Source organism: Crinia signifera, chromosome 8 (assembly GCF_055691185.1).
Source record: "Crinia signifera chromosome 8, ASM5569118v1, whole genome shotgun sequence".
Classification (NCBI taxonomy): domain Eukaryota; kingdom Metazoa; phylum Chordata; class Amphibia; order Anura; family Myobatrachidae; genus Crinia; species Crinia signifera.
The window spans coordinates 41,811,244-41,831,067 of record NC_139224.1 but is presented as its reverse complement, the minus strand read 5'-3'; the positions used below and the strand labels follow the sequence as shown (position 1 = coordinate 41,831,067).

General features: G+C 44.2%; 1 protein-coding gene across 12 annotated transcripts in view; it reads left to right on the top strand.

The window, feature by feature from the left end:
- Positions 1 to 19,824, top strand: part of ERC2 (ELKS/RAB6-interacting/CAST family member 2) — an 875,436-nt gene that overhangs the window by 719,656 nt on the left and 135,956 nt on the right. For all 12 annotated transcript variants that reach the window (XM_083156222.1, XM_083156227.1, XM_083156223.1 and 9 more), the window contains one exon: positions 15,050 to 15,245. The gene's annotated coding sequence lies outside the window, so the exon portion shown is untranslated. The remainder of the gene's footprint in view (positions 1 to 15,049; positions 15,246 to 19,824) is intronic.

The window sequence follows — 19,824 nt, the reverse complement described above, 5'->3', positions numbered from 1 at the left end:
TTTATCAATTAACTGATCTAAACGAGACTCCAGCCCTTCCCGGTTACTCATAATCCGGGCAATACGCATCATCTGCGACATAGGGAGACCTCGTTTAAGAGCCGGGGGATGATGGCTTGCAGCCATAAGGAAAGTATTTCTGTCAATATCTTTGAAATACACATCTGTGCAGATCCTACCGGTATCAATACTAACTGATACATCCAAAAAATGAGATACCTCCGCACTCCAGGAAGCAGTGTACCTGATGGTAGATACAGTGGAATTAATATGGCCAATCAGTTCCAGTAACCTCTCAGCACCACCCGTCCACAGTATGAAAATATCATCTATGTAACGGGTGTATGCCAAGAGGTACCGACTGGTCTCAGGGCTCCCAAGGAACAATTTTTCCTCTTCTGCGAACATAAAAATGTTAGCAAACGAGGGGGCCACGGCTGATCCCATGGCACACCCCCGTAGCTGCAAGTAGTATGCTCCGTCGAAGAGGAAATAGTTACGCTTGAGAGTCAAACATAATAATTGACAAAACAGGTCATGATCGAAGAGAGAAGGGTCAAGATGTTGTTGAATGAAAGCAGATACAGCCTCTAGACCCCCATCATGAGGGATGGAGGTATAAAGGCTGCAAACGTCCAAACATACCATAAGTGTCCCCTCAGGGACAGTCCCCACCTCATCAAGTAATTTAAAAAAACTGGTGGTATCCTTCAAAAAAGATTTTTTAAGAAGTAAAAGAGGTTGCAACAAAAAGTCCAATAATTGGGCCACAGGTTGGTATAGAGAATCACAAGCCGCGATTATAGGTCTCCCAGGAGGTTTCTCTTGGTTCTTGTGAACCTTAGGGAGTGAGTACAAAAGCGGGACTTTAGGCCATTCAGTGTAAAGTGCTTGAGACAATTTCTGAGTTATCCTCCCATCTTCAACAGCTCCAGTTAGCAGGTTCTTGAGTTCAAGTTGGTATTGCTTAGTAGGATCTTTTCTCAACTTGCTATAAACCTCAGATTCGGCTAGTTGAGAATATAGTTCTTGACGGTAATCTTGAATATCCTGGACCACGATGGCCCCGCCCTTGTCGGCGGGCCTGATGGTAATATCTTCGTAGCTACTCAGGTTCTTCAAGGCATTCGCTTCAGCAAATGTCAGATTTTTCTTAATCTTTGCTGGGGCTGCTGAGAGTTTATTGATAGACTCATCTAATAAACGTCCAAACGTACGTATAGAAGGGTTGTGAGAGGGAGGATCAAAAGTCGATTTAGACCTGCTGACAAGAAATTTATCCAGTGGACCACTAAGGTCTTGAGGTGGTTGAGACTGGAAGTGTTCCTTCAGTCTAATTTTTCGAAGGAATTTATGATGATCTAATTTCCAGGTAAATGGATCGTGTGAATTGGTAGGCACGTAAGACAGGCCCTTATTCAGGACATGAATCTCAGGGTCAGTCAAAATACGGTGGGACAAGTTAATTACTACATTTTCTTGTTTTGCACGAGACGCGGCGGATTTCGCCTGATTTCTGACGTTTTGTTTCGCCCTGCGGGTGGCCGGCCTCTTCCTGCCGCCATAGCTTGTGAGCTGGGCTGATCTAAAGGGATGTCTTGAGCATTAGAAGCATCGTCAGATTCAGACACTATAAAATCGCTATCGCTCATCACGGCCACAGTCTCTTTATGGGCCCTCTGACGGGAGCTTCTTGGTTGCCATGGGCGTCGCTTGCGACTCTCAGTGTCTTGTCTCGGGTTTCCACCGGATAGCCATCCATAAACACGATTTTCATCATAATCTGAATCAACAGTCCTCCGCTTATTACGTTTGAACTTTATTAAATCATCTTTATAAGTCTTGCACTGTGACTCGAGTTTCTCCAGCCAATCAGCATTTGCTGTATCGTTTAGCAAGACGTTGTTCTCCTGAATGAAGTCACTAATCCTCGTTTTAGTGGTTTGTAATTCTCGGCCAGCTTCCTCTATTACAAGGACCATTAGGTCCAAAGAACATCGATTAAGGATACCAACCCACTTGCGGACGAATTCGGGGTTATGTCTCCCAATTGTGGGGGTATTTCGGACCCTAAAGCCCCTTGGTATTCTCCTTGCCCTATAATAATCGGACAAGGAGGCGCCATGCATTAAAAAGTCAATCTCACGGCGTCTTAGCCGGAACAGCTGGTGGTATGCTTCATCAATCAGGAGATTAGATCCCTGCAGCATGTTGTCATCATCAAATAAAATATCTTCAATCTGTGCTGCTGTGTAGATAAAAGTCTCACATGCTGGTACAGTGAGAACACGGCATCCAGGTACATCCCCTGTGTCTGTCCCCACAGGGTTATCCATATCAGTCAAATCGATCAAATGCCAGGTAATGTATAAAAGGTAGGTAGCAAAGTCCAGGAAACAATGATGATAAATCAGCTGGTATTCAATTGGTCGGTGCCCTGCAACCGGTGTATGAAGCGAATAGCCCCAGTCCACATTAGTAGCAATCCAAATTTGCCGGCACTCGGTTTTAGCAAGCAGCTTGCCCTGGTGCCAGAATGAATATAGATAGTATCCAATCCTCCCAGGCTTGGGAGAAATAAACGGCACTCAGAGACGGTTTTAAATAACAGCAAGTGTATTTAAGGAATCGTTAACGTTTTCGGGGTATCAGCCCCGTCCTCAGACAATTCCTACAGCAAGTGTGCACCCCGCCACCTAAAACATTTATACATACCTGGCCACGCCGGCTCTCCGGGTCCAGTGACGCCATCACTCCGCTCCCGGAAGTCACCGCCGCGTACTTCCTGTCCAGGGCGCAGCCAGCGTTGCATAGCAGCGTCTGGATTGCGTTCCACCTAGAACAGGAAGCCTACAGCTGGTGACACGCAAGGGGCGGAGGAGACTGTTACTAGTCCCTCGGAGAAGCCCAGCAGTCAGAATATAATATAACTATCCTCCCAGTCCCAGCAAGGCATAACCACACTAAAGACAGCCCACAGCGGCGTTTTACAGACGGCAAACCTGTCTACACACTAGGACATTTAAGTCCAATATACAGACCGTTGTCGCTGCATCTCACCGTCGCAAGCGTCATAGGGGTCACCTAATGCAGACAAGAATAGAGGAAAAAATATTAGACAAATACAATAAATACAAAAGACATAATAAAAAGCACATAAACATGAAAATATATAAAGATAAGACACATGTAAGCAGGATGGTTCATACATAGAGAATATTGCAATATATACCCCAATATTTACATCAAACTGTATATATATATACCCCCTAGTCACTTTAGTACAGTATAAGACACTGGTAAAACTTATAACAACAATTAATTATTGTCCCTTTCCCGAATGAGACGTGGAATCCGTTCAAGGTAAAAAGTTCTTTATTGAAACCCAACGCGTTTCGTCAGAATGACTTCTTCAGGGGTAAGACTAAAAATGGTACAGAAAGGAAAACAAGGGGCGTACTTTCAGTATTGTATTACATCGTATCAATAACCATACAGCAGGTATATTTTATTAGTCTTTAAATACATACCAGGATAACTTTAAGTGTATGAATTGATCAACGTTTTGAATTCATACAGGATAATGATAAAATCTAAAATATATTTAAAACAACCAATGATTACAAACAAAAACATAAACGGAAGAGCAAGCAAGAGAGGATATAGGAGGATAAAGACTGGCGCTTAGCCAGACTACATACCAGTGGAAGGTAAGTGAGAGCCAAACTGGCTAGGTAATTAGATGTCGATGAAAATCCTTGAATATTGGAGTTTTTACATGATCTGAAAGCATTTAATTCATTGCTTAATTTATGGCCCACATTATCAAATAGCTACAGAATACTTCAATTCAAATGAAATTTACATACCCCCAATCGAGTGACTCAGGGGGAGGCTGTTTTTTAGCTGTTTTTTAGTTAGTATGAACCCGGTCCTAAACACTTAGGCACTGAAAGTTTGAATATCAAATATATTTAGTTTAACGGTCAAGAAGGAACAGAATTATTAGGTACAATAACCCATAGACTACATACCAATGGGATGATGACTTTATCAGAAAAATCCGTTTAGCTGGGTGTATAATCTGATTATGGGTGTGGTCCTAATATGTAGGGTTCACCATACCTACACAACGATTTAATTATTAATTCACTGGTGAAAAAACATAAATATTCGACCAATAAAAGATAGGGGAATAATTACATACCAATATGGTGGAAGAGATAGGTATAGGCTACACCGGCCTTATGAGTTATAGAGAAACAACGATCATCGGGAACAGGACTCACAGAATCTAAAAAATGTATCACCTAATTAGCAACTTTATGTAATTGGGGGGTGGGGTTCAAGAAAAAATGGGAGTTAGATTTTACCAAACCTACCGTAAAAAAGTAGGTACATTTTCAGATACCAATGGGAAATCGAAAAGTGACTCGATTTTAAAACATCACTTCACAAATAGGTCACCTAAAAAAGGATGAGTTTTATAGACATTATATTGGTGAATGTCACCGTTATCAACGTATAGTTAATATAAAAAGGGGGGAAACAGGACTACTACTTGTTAAAGATCTTATTCTATTGTAATTACCATATTGTCCGATATCCCTCTGATTAACATTTATATATACATGAGTGTAATCATTCATATGTTATGTACTAGATCTCATCTCATCTGATCTCATCGCAAAACCGATATGCGATGAGATGCGATATTGTATACAATATTGTATACAATAATTGTAACGTGTATGGGCACCTTTAGTCTGCATATTTACAGTCAGACATAGGGGGGGGGGGGGGGGGAGACTTGTTTTTTCCTTCTTGATGTTTTCCTGATATCTTTGCTCTTTGCTATAGTAAATTACACTATAATTATTCCTACAGCTCTAGATCAGGGGTGGCGAAACTGGTTATCGTGATCTACTTATAGTTAATGTTTTTTTCATGTTTTCCATCCCACCTGTGGATCTGTAAAATGTGTTGGTTAGGAATCAATACAGCACATGTTTCAAAGTTTGACAGTTAGTAATGACACTGATGACATGATAGCACTAACTGGGGGGGTGAGTCTAACGAATTGTCTGGGTTTTTACTGCATTGTGAAATTCTCTAAAACAACCCCCCCCCCCCCCCCGCACGGGTTACCACGACGGAGGGCATCGCCAGCAAAACCGGAGATGCCCCATAGAAGCCTATGGACTTCTACCGCGACCCACTGCCGCCCCGCACCAACCTCTCCCGGACCTGTGACCTCCTCCTCCCTGCACTGTAATCCTCTTCTGGGTGCAGGGAGGAGGAGGAGAGCCAGCCTCCCACAGCAGCACAAGCCAGGTAAGGGAGGGAGGGGGGAGCCGCCGGGACCCGCAAACTCACCGCAAAGGACAGCTCTTAACGCAAGAGCTGTCCTTTGCCATAATGATCACATATGTTAGAGCATATGCGATAATTATGTCAGCGATGTGCAGCGAAGGACAGGCACGGATATTAGAGCACCTGCCCTAGGTCTGGAAAACAGAGACTGTTGGTAGATTTCAAAGACCGGTTTGGCCAGAACTGTACTAGATTATCTGGTCTAGTAAATATAGATCATACATTAACCATTTCAACTGCCTTTTGTTTGGTCAGTGACAAGACTATCCATCTTCCAATCAAATATTAATGATGCTAGTAGTAGACCAGACGACCATTTCTATACTTCACCCTGTGCCTTCTATATCAATCCAATTATTGAATTGCATTGCGAAGTCTAATGGAAGCCAAAGTGCTAAGCCTTACATATCCCTCCTTAAGATCTTTCCATCCTAGATTTACAATTTCATCCATAAATGCTCTCCCAGTTACCTCCTGTGCTCTTCCTCGGCCTCTAAAACCTTTCCACCTCATAATCTATCCCCATGCATTTCTACAGAATTTCCTGTCCCTTGATGCTCCATGTATGGAACTATCTACTTCCCTCACTCAAACTCTTTACTATGAAAATATTTAAATGGTCCCTGAAGACTTATTTCTTCATAAAAGCCAATCCTTCTTCTTGTGCGCTATAAGCACTGTTCCTACTCTAAAAGGGCATACACACAGTGCAATTTTTCCATGAAGTGCATTAAGTTAATTTTGGCTACATGCACTTGCGATTGTGACTATGGGCCTTATTCTTGTTACTTCGGTAAGCAGCGGAAGTCCTTGCTTACCAAACGCTGAAATACCGCCCCATGAATACCCACTCCCCCCACTGCCGAATCCCCTCGGTACCATGCGAGGGGATGTGTTCGCTAATGCATTCCCTCGCATGTGTCCACTAGAGCAGGAGAAATCATTTGATGGTCATCAAATCATTTCTCCTGCCTTTGGAAATAAAAGTCAGTCTCAACTGACTTTTATTTATTTCAGTGTCCACCGAAGAGCGGGTGGGCGCTGACGTCCTCCGACGACCGCCTCCCACCTCCGGCAAGCATCAGCCTGCTTGCATTCCCTTGGAAACGACCAGTGTTTTATGGGGATGCCCATAAACGCTGGTGGTTCCCATAAAACGCTGGGCGTTCCCATGGCGGAACCCTGTTTCCACCCCCGTCCCTCCCTCCCCTCAACGAACGGCCCAGCAAGTGTGTAACTCGTCTGTTCGTTACCAGGGTCTGCACATGTGTAAATAAATGCATTTTCACACATTTTTGTTATCTTACTCTACTAGAAAATAATTTAATTGATCTGTAAATGCTGCCATATTTCTTTAAAACTACAGCCCACATCCAAGACATTGAGTGAAAAAAAAAGTGCTGTATTAGTCATATATATATATATATATATATATATATGCGTATGTGTGTGTGTGTGTGTGTCTAACTGCCAAAATAAATGAAATAATTCTGTGAGAGAAGATTGCTGAATTAATGAATCATTAAACAATTAACATCCACTCCTGCTTAGGATCATGTAATTGCTGGGCAGACCCAACTGGCTATTACTGTGGCTGTTCTGGATAGAAAGTGGGAATTGGAGAGAGCGTTATTGTTGAGGCACATTTGGCAGACAGAACATTCTTGAACGTGGAGTAGCGCCTTAGGTCATAGCTTGTGTTTAAAGATCCAGCTATGTTTCTGCAGTGCCCTCATATTTATCACAACACTGATGATAATTGTAGATGTTATACTCTGCTAGCATGACTGCAAACAAAATCAGTATAGCAAAGTATACATAAAAGATAGAATTGTGTACAGTACCGTAACTAGAGATGTTGTTACCCTGTGTCAGAAAGATAATTGGCGCCCGCCCCCACTGATTTTTGAATCAGGGAGCTAAAGGGATGTGAATTTGTGGGGTAGGATTGTGGCCACAGAATAGTACCAATTTACATTTACACCACACAGTAGTGTCCATTTTAATGTTGCATCGCAAAGTAGAGACCCTTATACACTGTACACCTGACCACACAGTAGCATCCATTATTCACATTACACCACAAAGTAGTCCCCTTATACATGTTACACCACACAGCAGATCTCCTAATGCACATTGCTCAACTGCAGAGCCCTTTTTAAATAGTGGTGGCTCCAGATGTGGAGTTGCAGCGCAGTCCAAAATTTAAGCAGAGGAGCCACACCAAATGCCAAGCTGACAAGTGTTACGTCTGGAAATTGGTGGCAGTTGGTACGGGCTTCCCCTATATGAATTCTGTATAGTGCTGTAGCCCCTCCTCTGGAGACACCACTGCTTATAAACATTATGCCACACAGGATTAGTGAACACGTCATCGCTGTGGATCTCGACTGAAGTCAAGTTATGTTTAATGCTGGCAGCATAATTATAATCATCAGATTGATACTAGACTAAATGCAGTATGCCTCCAGCAGCTAGTACAGTTATTACATGAAAGCACTATAGGGATGTTGTATACACATAAGCTCTGTCACACCTGGTTGTACCATATGTTAACCATGTATTATTTGCAGATCTCATCTGGTCCTGGAGTCCGTACTCAGCTTATCTCAGTCCCAATGACATATCTCTCTCTCTCTGGGCCAGAGGTATCAAGCTTCAAAAGCGATAAACAGCTAGCCAATCAGCTCCTATCTGCCATGTCACAGACTGGGTTTGAAAAATAACAGGTAGTAGCTGATTGGCTGGCTGTTTATCATTCTCCATGTTATCACTTTTTGAAGCTTGATACATCTGGCCCTCTATCTCTCATCATGTTGTATTTGACCCTGTGTCAGTCAAGTACATACCCAGTGACAATCTTCCTCAATCTGTGTCCCACAGTGGCTGTCTTTGCATCTACAGTATGTCCTGCCTAAAGGTGGCCATACATCAGAAAGAAATTGTACCCAATTATACAATCTCAATTGATTGTAAGATGGATTGTATGCAGATTGTGTGTACATCTTATGTACACAATCATACAATCAATCAGCAGATGGATTGTATGACTGATTGTATGATCAATTGTATGCAGATTGTGTGCACATCTTGTGTACACAATCATGCAGCAGAAGGATTGTATGACTGATTGTATGATGGATTGTGTGTAGATTGTGTGTCCAAAAACCACCAAGGACTGCCGGGGATTTCAAGGGAAATTGTACACAATCATGAGCGCAATCGATCTTAAGATCGATCTTTCGGATGTATGGCCAGCTTTAGTCTCACAACTTTGCATTTCAGTCCCTATATCTCTGTCTGTCTCTGTTGTCCCCTTACACTCCCTCCTCTGGCTGTCTCTATTGTCCCCTTACACTCCCTCCTTACACTTTGCCACTACTGCCACAACTTGTCTGTTCCAATCAGCTCTTTTCTCTTCCCTTTCCTACCGTTGGCACTCTGAGCCCACATGTCACTCTCTGTCCATCCAGCCGATTGCAGCCACAGAGAAAATGGGCTGTGTGCCATGCACCATCGGTACCACCGTATTTACTCCTAGGCTTTGTAAACCAGGAACACTACCACGTCCGTGCATATCACTGCTGATGCAACTTGTATATCAGTAATATCCACCTGCCTCTATAGAATTGTATAGCCTTGCTACAAAGGCAGCATTTAAAAGGAATTAGGAACATTTGAGATCAATCTTTTCAGCTGTGCCTGGTATTCATACAGGAACTGTCCATTTATAATCTGCAGCAGTGCGCCTCATCTGTGACCCCGCTTTGACGTCTCCGTTTTGGTCTCTCGCTATCCATATGTACATTGATTTATACATATACAGCAAAGTAACCTTTCTAAATGTATGGGTGCACTGTGACTTAATTTTAATAAATTGTATCTTATTTTTTTCTTTTATGTTCTTGATACAGTTGTTATTTCAAGTCAGTTTTGTATCACAGTTTTGCGGCTCTGCTCCTAATTTGGGATAGATTCCCAAGGCCTCCTTTTGCCAAAATAATGTGGTACTTATTAAGTGCATTATAAGAAGCCCTGGAGATTCATATGCGAAGGAAACAAGGGGGAAACAAATGAATTTCTATCCTCCAGTCAGATATCTGATATTGATGACCAGGATGTATATAAAAAGGAAGGGGAATTAGTCAAATGGATAACAAATTAGCCGTCTCTGTGCACATACCTGACAAGTATCATGTAATCCAAACCACCAAATGGATATTAACGAGTAGTATCAAATGGTGTTAGGTACATACTAGTCTATTATGGTGTCTATAAAAAAGAAATTAGCTGCAGCGGAATATCATTTCCCACATTTTATAGGATGGGACGTTAAGTAAAGGAAATATTTTATTTGCTGGCACAGAACGTCAGCTCGGAGCGTGAGCTTCTATTTCAGTATTTGAAAACTTATTTGTTCTATAGGGGCAGATTTATTAAGCTCGGTGAAGTGATAAAGTGTCTGGTTTTTATCACCGGCCAATCAGCTCCTAACTGTCATTTTTCAAACCAAGCCTGTAACTTCACAGATAGGTGCTGATTGGACGGTGATAAAAACAGACACTTTATCACTTCACTGAGCTTAATAAATCTTTCTCATAGTCACCAATTGCTAAGTCATTTTTTAAAAACCAGTCTATACATATAACACTACTGTAAGGGATGTGTCTGTGCATAGCATTTCAAATAAATATATTTCAAGGGACTGTGAATTATGGAGACGGAAAAATAATTTTTTTAGGATTTTTTTAGGTATTTCTCTGTTCGTTCTGGCATTATGCAAAAACTACTGGATGAATTTGGATTGAGACTATTGTATAGTTTAGGGACCAAGAAATAAACTGAGGTATATACTGTATGTTCTTGTGGTGACATCAGAGAGTGAAGCTCAATAAAGGAAAGACCAGATGCTGGACAGTAAGTGTTTCGGTCATCTGGGTGTTCCAATCATGCTTCTTCGGAACTTGACTCCAAGTGATGCAACGGACCCTGACTTAAAGTGACTGCTCTGCAGAGGAACCGAATTGAGGCAGGGATTGTGCAGGATCTGGTGCATATGAGACCACATCTACCTCATATCCCCCCAAAAATGTCCTTTTCAATTCAAGCACCTGCAGTTTTCTATAAGCGTCTGCTTTGTTGGCGATGGGGAGAAATGCTAAGGACTGCAGACATTGTTCTCAGGACCAGCCGCTTCTCCCATGGGCAGCATTATATGGCTTGCTCACAAGATAGTAGCACAAAGCGTCTTAATGGGCCAGATGCACTAAGCTTCAAAAGTGATAAAATGGAGAGTGATAAACAGCCAGCCAATCAGCTCCTACCTGTTATGTTACAGGCTGGGTTTGAAAAATGTCAGAAAGGAGCTGATTGGATGGTTGTTTATCACTCTCTGGAGGTGCTGTCACTTTAGGTAGCTAGTGTTAGTTTACTGTGATATCTGATAATGGAGCATTGGCCGGGGAGGAGTGGGTAGTTAGAAGGAGGCAGGAAGTGATCTAACAGCCCTCTTTGTGCGTTTTTTCCTCCCTCCCATCCCGATGTTTTATGTTGGGTGGCGGTAAAGAACGGTCATTTGTTATAAGTAAGAGTTTTAAGTAGCTAGTGGGTGAGCTCTACCAACATTGCTATATGTCATTAAACCCATCGTCCTGGATGGGAGATGGGTTACACCAACTGCATGGGAGAGTTGTTCACCAGTGGCTGTTGGGTATGTGTGTGTGTTTATGTTACACTTGACCGTTCTTTAGTGCAGCCACCACTTATAGTCAGATCTAATAGTCTGGCCTTTAAATTGTTTTTTTTGTGTCGTGTTTTTCCATGTTCTTAAATGTGGCTGTATCATCTTTGTAAGGAGAAATAAATAGAGTTGATGATGAGAGAAAGCCGCAAGTAGCCAGTCATCTGGTTTTAGATAAATAGCAATATATTTTAATTTAAAGAAAGTCATTTTTGCTACAAAGAATAATTGCATTTGTTTAAGAAATCCAATGCTGTTTAAAAAAAAAAGCAAAAACAAAGCAAAGGCAAAATAAAAGAACAAAAAAGAAACTGCGGCTTGTACGTTAATGGCCTTCTAAGGGGACTTAAATGTATTTTTATACCATGTCGGTCCCAGGAGGCGTGGGGGTGAGGGTTAGTGTTTGGAGCCATAGAAGTAAACGGCAGCTTCTCTGCACAGCGCACATTCCTCACTAATGATTTCAATGATCCACTAGTTCCACTTTTAAATTGTATAATCTGGGCAGATGTTTAAATCAGATTGTGCTTCAAAATTAATTTAAAGGTTCATTGTTCTAGCTCCGTGTACAAAACGTCCAGAGGTTATTGATCCAAGCCACTGGCATGCCTCTTAGTGTAAAATGTTGGTCGGCGAATTACATAATTGCTTTTAATTATGTAATTATAGTGTTTAAATGTGTAGGGGTAAAGGTTACAGTTACATTTTGAAGGCATTGGAGGGTACGTGACATTAGGTAATAGACTCACCTACAGCTTCCTAAACTTTCTGGGAAATCTGTGTACATTCTTGTGCTGCTCTTGTCCTTGACCTCGAGAATTAGGAGATTGGGGGGAATTAAGGCTCTACCGCAAGTGACACGGCAACAAATCATTTGTTTGTTATTAAAGAGTTCATGTTAATAATGAAAAAGGGTAAAAAATGTGTCAAGGTAATTAAATGTTTATTATGAGTGACCCGGCCAATTGTGGGATATTTGTAATAGGAAGATAATTAACTGATATAGGAAGCAGGAAACAAACTGCAGGTTAAGTGAATACATCACATGATTGGGCCAAAATGAGTCTCCAACATTTAAATCCATCAATAAGCAAAAATAGACAGTGAAAGCTACGTTTCAACATCTTCTTCAAAATAACAGCGCAAAAGTATAAAAAAGAAATAAAACAAAAATACTTATTGCCATATTTGTATATTTTAGTAAAATTTTTTTAGATACCGTATATACTCGAGTATAAGTCGACCCAAATATAAGCCGAGGCACCTAATTTTACAACAAAAAACTGGGAAAACTTATTGACTCAAGTGGGACCCTCACTTAAGTATAAGCCGAGGGGGGCTTTTTCAGCATAAAATTTTTTCTAGATATTTAATGTAATAATTCTATTAGTCATTTACAGGGGTGTATTGGAATGGAAAACCAGCCTGGGAAATTTCTTAAAGCAGCCCTCGTGGAAGCGGGGTCTATTGAGGGTGCGGGGTCTGTTGAAGGTGTGGCATCCCTCCTTACAGGGCCTGATACAATTGTAACTGTCCTTATGTCTTTTCCTGCAGCTGTATCTGCAACTTTATGCTAATTCCACTACAATGCCCTTCCCTTGTGTCATGGGTGGGTTTGGAATTTAAAGTGTCCCTAGAAAAATTTCCAAATAATGTCTCCCTTACATGACCACATTGCCACCCTGCCACCATCTGACTCTAGCACACCCACACCATCAGTCTGTCACCCTCTATCCTCTCCTGGCCACAGGTGGCCCCTTAGGCCAGCCCACTGGGGTTATTCTAGGGTTGCCACCTCACTCTTCATCAATTCCTGAAGATGCCTCCCACATCTCCGGAAAAGGGAGCGTGGCCTATCCAAAAAGTTGGTGTGGCCTATTCGAAAGAGGGCGTGGTGTTTAATACAGATAAAAGCAAACATTCACATTGTGACACAGGGAATGAGTACAAATTCACATTCTGACACAGAGAAATTCACATTCTTGCACAGAGAATAAGAAATTCACATTCTTGCACAGAGAATAAGCCGAAATTCACATTGTGACACAGAGAATAAGCCTAAATTCACATTGTGACAGAGAATAAGCTGAAATTCACATTCTGACACAGGGAATGAGTAAAAAAAATTCACATTCTGACACAGGGAATGAGTAAAACTTCACATTCTGACACAGGGTGCTAGATAACACACTTGCCCCCACAGTGCCGTATAACACATATGCCCCAACAGTGCCAGATAATACACATGCCCCCACAGTGCCAGATAACACACATGCCCCCACAGTGCCAGAAAACACACATAACCCCATAAGATAACACATTTGCCCCCACGATGCCAGATAAAACATATGTACCCATAAGATAACATATTTGCCCCCACGGTGCCAGATAACACACATGCCCCCACAGTGCCAGATAACACATATGCCCACATAAGATAATACATTTGCCCCCACAGTGCCAGAAAACACACATGCCCCCACAGTGCCAGAAAACACATATGCCCCCACAGTGTCAGATAACACATATGCCCCCATAAGATAACACATTTGCCCCCACGATGCCAGATAACACATATGCCGCCACAGTGCCAGATAACACAGAAGGCAGGGCAGGGGGTGGGCACCGCTGGCAAACCAGGGGGGGGGGGCGCGCTGGCAGGCGGGGGGGGAGGGCAGGTGGCAGGCAGGGGGGGTAGGGCAGGTGGCAGGCAGAGGGGAAAGCAGGTAACAGGCCGGGGGGGGGGGGGCAGTTAGCAGGCCGGGGGGGGGTGGGGAGCTGGGGCTGGCCGGGGAAGGGCAGTGCTGGCAGGCCGGGGAATTGGGCAGCGCTGGCGGGCCGGGGGGGTTGGGCAGTGCTGGCAGGCCGGGGGGTTGGGCAGCGCTGGCAGGCTGGGGCAGTGGTCGTCTTACATGACAGCAGGCGACATGTCCATGGTCCACCGTCCACCATCATCCAGCAGCAGCGCGGTGTCCCTCCAGTCCATCCACCAGCAGCAGAGAGCGGAGGCGGCGCCGGCAGACTTGCAGGGTAATACTCGCGAGATGATGACATCATCATCTCGCGAGAGCGTCTGTCAGGCTGCGGAGGCAGTCCTGGCAGGTGCTGCCTGTGTTAACGCGATGGGGGATGCGGAGAGGGGCAAATAGGGCAGGGAGGCTTTTTCAGACAACCGGATTCCTGGAGAATCCCGGAATCCGGGAGACTGAAAAAGTCTCCTGGTGGGTTGCCACCGAAATCGGGAGATTCCTGGAAAAACGGGAGAGGTGGCAACCCTAGGTTCTTCCCTGAGGATTCTATTGCCTATCAGCCCCATGTCATTTACCATTTTTAAAAATGATCTATGTTAGAAGGTATACTGTATATTGGGCAAAAAATTGTGTGAATTACTGATCAAATATGGGGCGGACTTTTGTTACCTTTCCATAAATCCATTACAGATTACGCCCTGAAACTTAAAGCATAAATATTTCTGAAACCTGCTTGAGGGATAAAAGCCCTATATACATGCAGCCACTTATCTGGCAAAAAATGTAATCTATTTTACCCATCTTTGGCAAAAAAGTTTTAGAACAGGGACTTACTGGGGGGTGATTCTAGGTGACTTTGTAAGCTGAGAACCTAGCTGCTTACTGAGTCCTTGTGCCCTGGAAACGCTTGGCATTCCCATGGCCCAGCGCTGCCACTACCCCCGTCCGCCCATGTCCTTCACTCCCCGCTGCGAACAGCTCGGCAACATTGTAAGTCACCAAGGCCTTTTGCAGTTTGGGTTTGCTTATGCGCAGAAATGCCCATGCGCAAACCCCGACCATGGGGTCATGGTCCGAATTTGGTTCACAACGCCCTTTAATGTCTTTAGGCTTTGTTTACTAATAAATACACTGTGGACACATGTTATGTAAAATATTTATTTAGAATCTCATTTTGTGTCTGCAGATAATCCCGTCTCTGCCGGAGTCACATCGTCACGACAAGATCTCATGCTGTACATTGATCATCTATCCAACCTTTGCCTAGAGTGAGACCCCCCAAGAACTTTGATCTACACTGAGCCAGGTAGGGAAAGAGGAACAGGAGGAGGAGAAAGAAGACATCTGATGAAAACAAGGAACAATGTGTAACACCAGAGCAGGTACATGGTTCTTATAGTGAATTGCAGGACTTTATGAAAACATTACTTATGAGATTATATTAAAGGTATTTATTTATGTTCACGGATATCTCCCAAGAGCTGTGTGGGTCCTTCAGATCTTGTGCTACTGTACTTAGCATACAATAAGAGAACAAATGAGAATTTTTGATTAAAGCATGAATATGCATCATTAAGTGTTTCTTATGTGCCAGTCATCTTCATCAGTCCGTTCTTGATTGGTGTTTTCAAAATAAAAGTATTTGCAATTGCATCAAAATGCCATGTGATCACAGTTTAAGAGGAACATCGTGACCATTGAATGCAGTCCCTCTACGACTGTAGCCTGAGCAAGTCTAACCTTACTGAGGCTGCCTGTCACAGACCGCAGTCCCTCTACGACTGTAGCCTGAGCAAGTCTAACCTTACTGAGGCTGCCTGTCACAGACCGCAGTCCCTCTACGACTGTAGCCTGAGCAAGTCTAACCTTACTGATGCTGCCTGTCACAGACCGCAGTCCCTCTACGACTGTAGCCTGAGCAAGTCTAACCTTACTGAGGCTGCCTGTCACAGACCGCAGTCCCTCTACGACTGTAGCCTGAGCAAGTCTAACCTTACTGAGGCTGCCTGTCACAGACCGCAGTCCCTCTACGACTGTAGCCTGAGCAAGTCTAACCTTACTGAGGCTGCCTGTCACAGACCGCAGTCCCTCTACGACTGTAGCCTGTGCAAGTCTAACCTTACTGAGGCTGCCTGTCACAGACCGCAGTCCCTCTACGACTGTAGCCTGAGCAAGTCTAACCTTACTGATGCTGCCTGTCACAGACCGCAGTCCCTCTACGACTGTAGCCTGAGCAAGTCTAACCTTACTGAGGCTGCCTGTCACAGACCGCAGTCCCTCTACGACTGTAGCCTGAGCAAGTCTAACCTTACTGAGGCTGCCTGTCACAGACCGCAGTCCCTCTACGACTGTAGCCTGAGCAAGTCTAACCTTACTGAGGCTGCCTGTCACAGACCGCAGTCCCTCTACGACTGTAGCCTGAGCAAGTCTAACCTTACTGAGGCTGCCTGTCACAGACCGCAGTCCCTCTACGACTGTAGCCTGAGCAAGTCTAACCTTACTGAGGCTGCCTGTCACAGACCGCAGTCCCTCTACGACTGTAGCCTGAGCAAGTCTAACCTTACTGAGGCTGCCTGTCACAGACCGCAGTCCCTCTACGACTGTAGCCTGAGCAAGTCTAACATTACTGAGGCTGCCTGTCACAGACCGCAGTCCCTCTACGACTGTAGCCTGAGCAAGTCTAACCTTACTGAGGCTGCCTGTCACAGACCGTAGTCCCTCTACGACTGTAGCCTTAGCAAGTCTAACCTTACTGAGGCTGCCTGTCACAGACCGCAGTCCCTCTACGACTGTAGCCTGAGCAAGTCTAACCTTACTGAGGCTGCCTGTCACAGACCGCAGTCCCTCTACGACTGTAGCCTGAGCAAGTCTAACCTTACTGAGGCTGCCTGTCACAGACCGCAGTCCCTCTACGACTGTAGCCTGAGCAATTCTAATCTTACTGAGGCTGCCTGTCACAGACCGCAGTCCCTCTACGACTGTAGCCTGAGCAAGTCTAACCTTACTGAGGCTGCCTGTCACACACTGCAGTCCCTCTACGACTGTAGCCTGAGCAAGTCTAACCTTACTGAGGCTGCCTGTCACAGACCGCAGTCCCTCTACGACTGTAGCCTGAGCAAGTCTAACCTTACTGAGGCTGCCTGTCACAGACCGCAGTCCCTCTACGACTGTAGCCTGAGCAAGTCTAACCTTACTGAGGCTGCCTGTCACAGACCGCAGTCCCTCTACGACTGTAGCCTGAGCAAGTCTAACCTTTCTGAGGCTGCCTGTCACAGACCGCAGTCCCTCTACGACTGTAGCCTGAGCAAGTCTAACCTTACTGAGGCTGCCTGTCACAGACCGGCTTGCGAGGCCACTGAATCTGCACCTTACCGCACAGTACTTGGCCTTCTCAGAAAAAGGGGGCAACTTGTCCCAGATTCCAGAAACGCCAGTTGCCTTCGCCGCGCCCCTCCCTGCGAACACCTCTGCCTGTCATTCAGTCAGAGGCATTCAGAGGTTTACTATGGAGCGTGCAGGTCAGGAACTGCGCTGCGGATCACAGAAGCAATTCCAGCAGAATGAAGGCCATAGTACGTCAGTAAAATGTGATATTGTGTATGAATTGTGTGCTATAATTTTAGCCTTTACTACTTATTATCTGTCAAGCCTCATGTTCTAATGTACTACTAGTGTAAAGCGGTTCATACTGTATGTCTTCTATAGTGCTGCAGTCATATACTGATGTACTACTAGTGTAAAGCGGTTCATATGCCTTCCATAGTGCTGCAGCCATATACTGATGTACTACTAGTGTAAAGTGGTTCATATGCCTTCCATAGTGCTGCAGCCATATACTGATGTACTACTAGTGTAAAGCGGTTCATATGCCTTGCATAGTGCTGCAGCTATATACTGATGTACTACTAGTGTAAAGCGGTTCATATGCCTTCCATAGTGCTGCAGCCATATACTGATGTACTACTAGTGTAAAGCGGTTCGTATGCCTTCTATAGTGCTGCAGCCATATACTGATGTACTACTAGTGTAAAGCGGTTCATATGCCTTCCATAGTGCTGCAGCTATATACTGATGTACTACTAGTGTAAAGCGGTTCATATGCCTTCCATAGTGCTGCAGCCATATACTGATGTACTACTAGTGTAATGCGGTTCATATGCCTTCCATAGTGCTGCAGCTATATACTGATGTACTACTAGTGTAAAGCGGTTCATATGCCTTCTATAGTGCTGCAGCCATATACTGATGTACTACTAGTGTAAAGCGGTTCATATGCCTTCTATAGTGCTGCAGCTATATACTTATGTACTACTAGTGTAAAGCGGTTCATATGCCTTCCATAGTGCTGCAGCCATATTCTGAGGCATTTAGCATGTTTCCGCACATCTTAGTGCTTGTGGCTCAAACATGCAGCCGGTGCTTCACTAACCGCAGTATGGCCCTAATCAGGTTTGCTTGCTAAGCAGCGCACCCAGTCCCTACGCCGCATCCCCTCTGTACCTTGCAAGGGGATGTGTACAAGAAAAAATCCCCTTGCATGCCTTTGCTAGCAGGAAAAATCATTTGATGGTTGCCGATGGTTGCCTTCACAAATAGTCAGTCTCAAATGTCAATCGGCTGATGTCCTGTGACATCAGTCGATCACCCCTGACAGGCATCGGCCCATCCGTGTCCCCATGGGAATGCACAGAGTTTTCATGGGGATCTCCATAAAATGCTGGGCGTTCTCATGGGCGAGCGCATTTTTGCCGCTGTCCGCCCCCCAGGAGGGTGTCACCCCTACCTTTTTTCCTTTTTGCTATTCTGAGAGCCTATTCAAAATATGAAGTTAATCGGACAACGATAACCCGTGCCCCAAGATGCTTAAAAAGCTAGAAAAATTAAAAAAAAGAAGTATCTGTCTCTCATTCCTTTTTTCCCCCCAAAATGTAACAGTGTAATGTGGGCTAGGTGAAATGAGGGAGATTGCTAGACTAATGAGGGAGAGAGGGAGATTGCTGCTGTTTCATGGAGTCTCCTGCAGAATGCAGGGGGGTAGGAAAATATGGAAAAATGATGTGATGACCATTATACCATAATTTCCTTTATTTGTGTGCGTGTAATTACACTTACCTTAGTATCTTATTCCCTGAAATAATTATAAACTTACTTGCCTTAGGTTTCTATCTGAAAAAAAAAAAAAAAATATATATATATATATATATATATATATATATATATGTACAGTATATTATACACAAAATGGAGGTCATTCTGGTTCCTCGAACTCATGCAAATAGATGTTTAGCAGAAACACTTCTATCTTTTGTCTCTATAGTTCTCCTATACAACAAGGATGTTCCTTTTTGTTGGGACTTCGTGCTGATTCAGAAATGCTTGTTGAGCTGCATTTGTTTGGGGCCCAGCAAACAGGTTAATGCCGCTCCACATGTCCGTCCCCCTGTGCAGGGCTGCGACCGGGTGTGTACTGGTGCACATCCTTTTGCAAGCTTCCCTCCTTAACATCGAAGCATTTCCCCTACTGTCTCTGCCACTGGCAGCCACCACATGACCCAGGAGTCACTCAGTGGCTGCTAGGATTTAATCGAGTTTAGGGCGGAGGGCCGATGTTATGTGTCCGCACCTAGCAGGCAAAGAGACGCCTGCGTTCACCCCGGGCACTCCCAGCGTTTCTATGGGCGGGGCCACTGTTTTTGTGGCTACGCCCATGAAACACTGGGGGTCCACCCTGATACGTCCCTTGCCTTTCAATCAGGCTGCGAGTGCCTTGGCAAGGATGAAATTGATGAAGGTGGTCACAGCCGGGTCGTGCACATGCACATTGGCCACACCATTGGCCAGTATCCGAATTCGGCAAGTTTGGATTGGCCCATTTGTTTGTTATCAGGGTAACAGGGCTGCTGGGAACTTACTGAACATGTACTTTCCCAGCCAGGATGTTTGGAAGGTGGTTCCTAACAT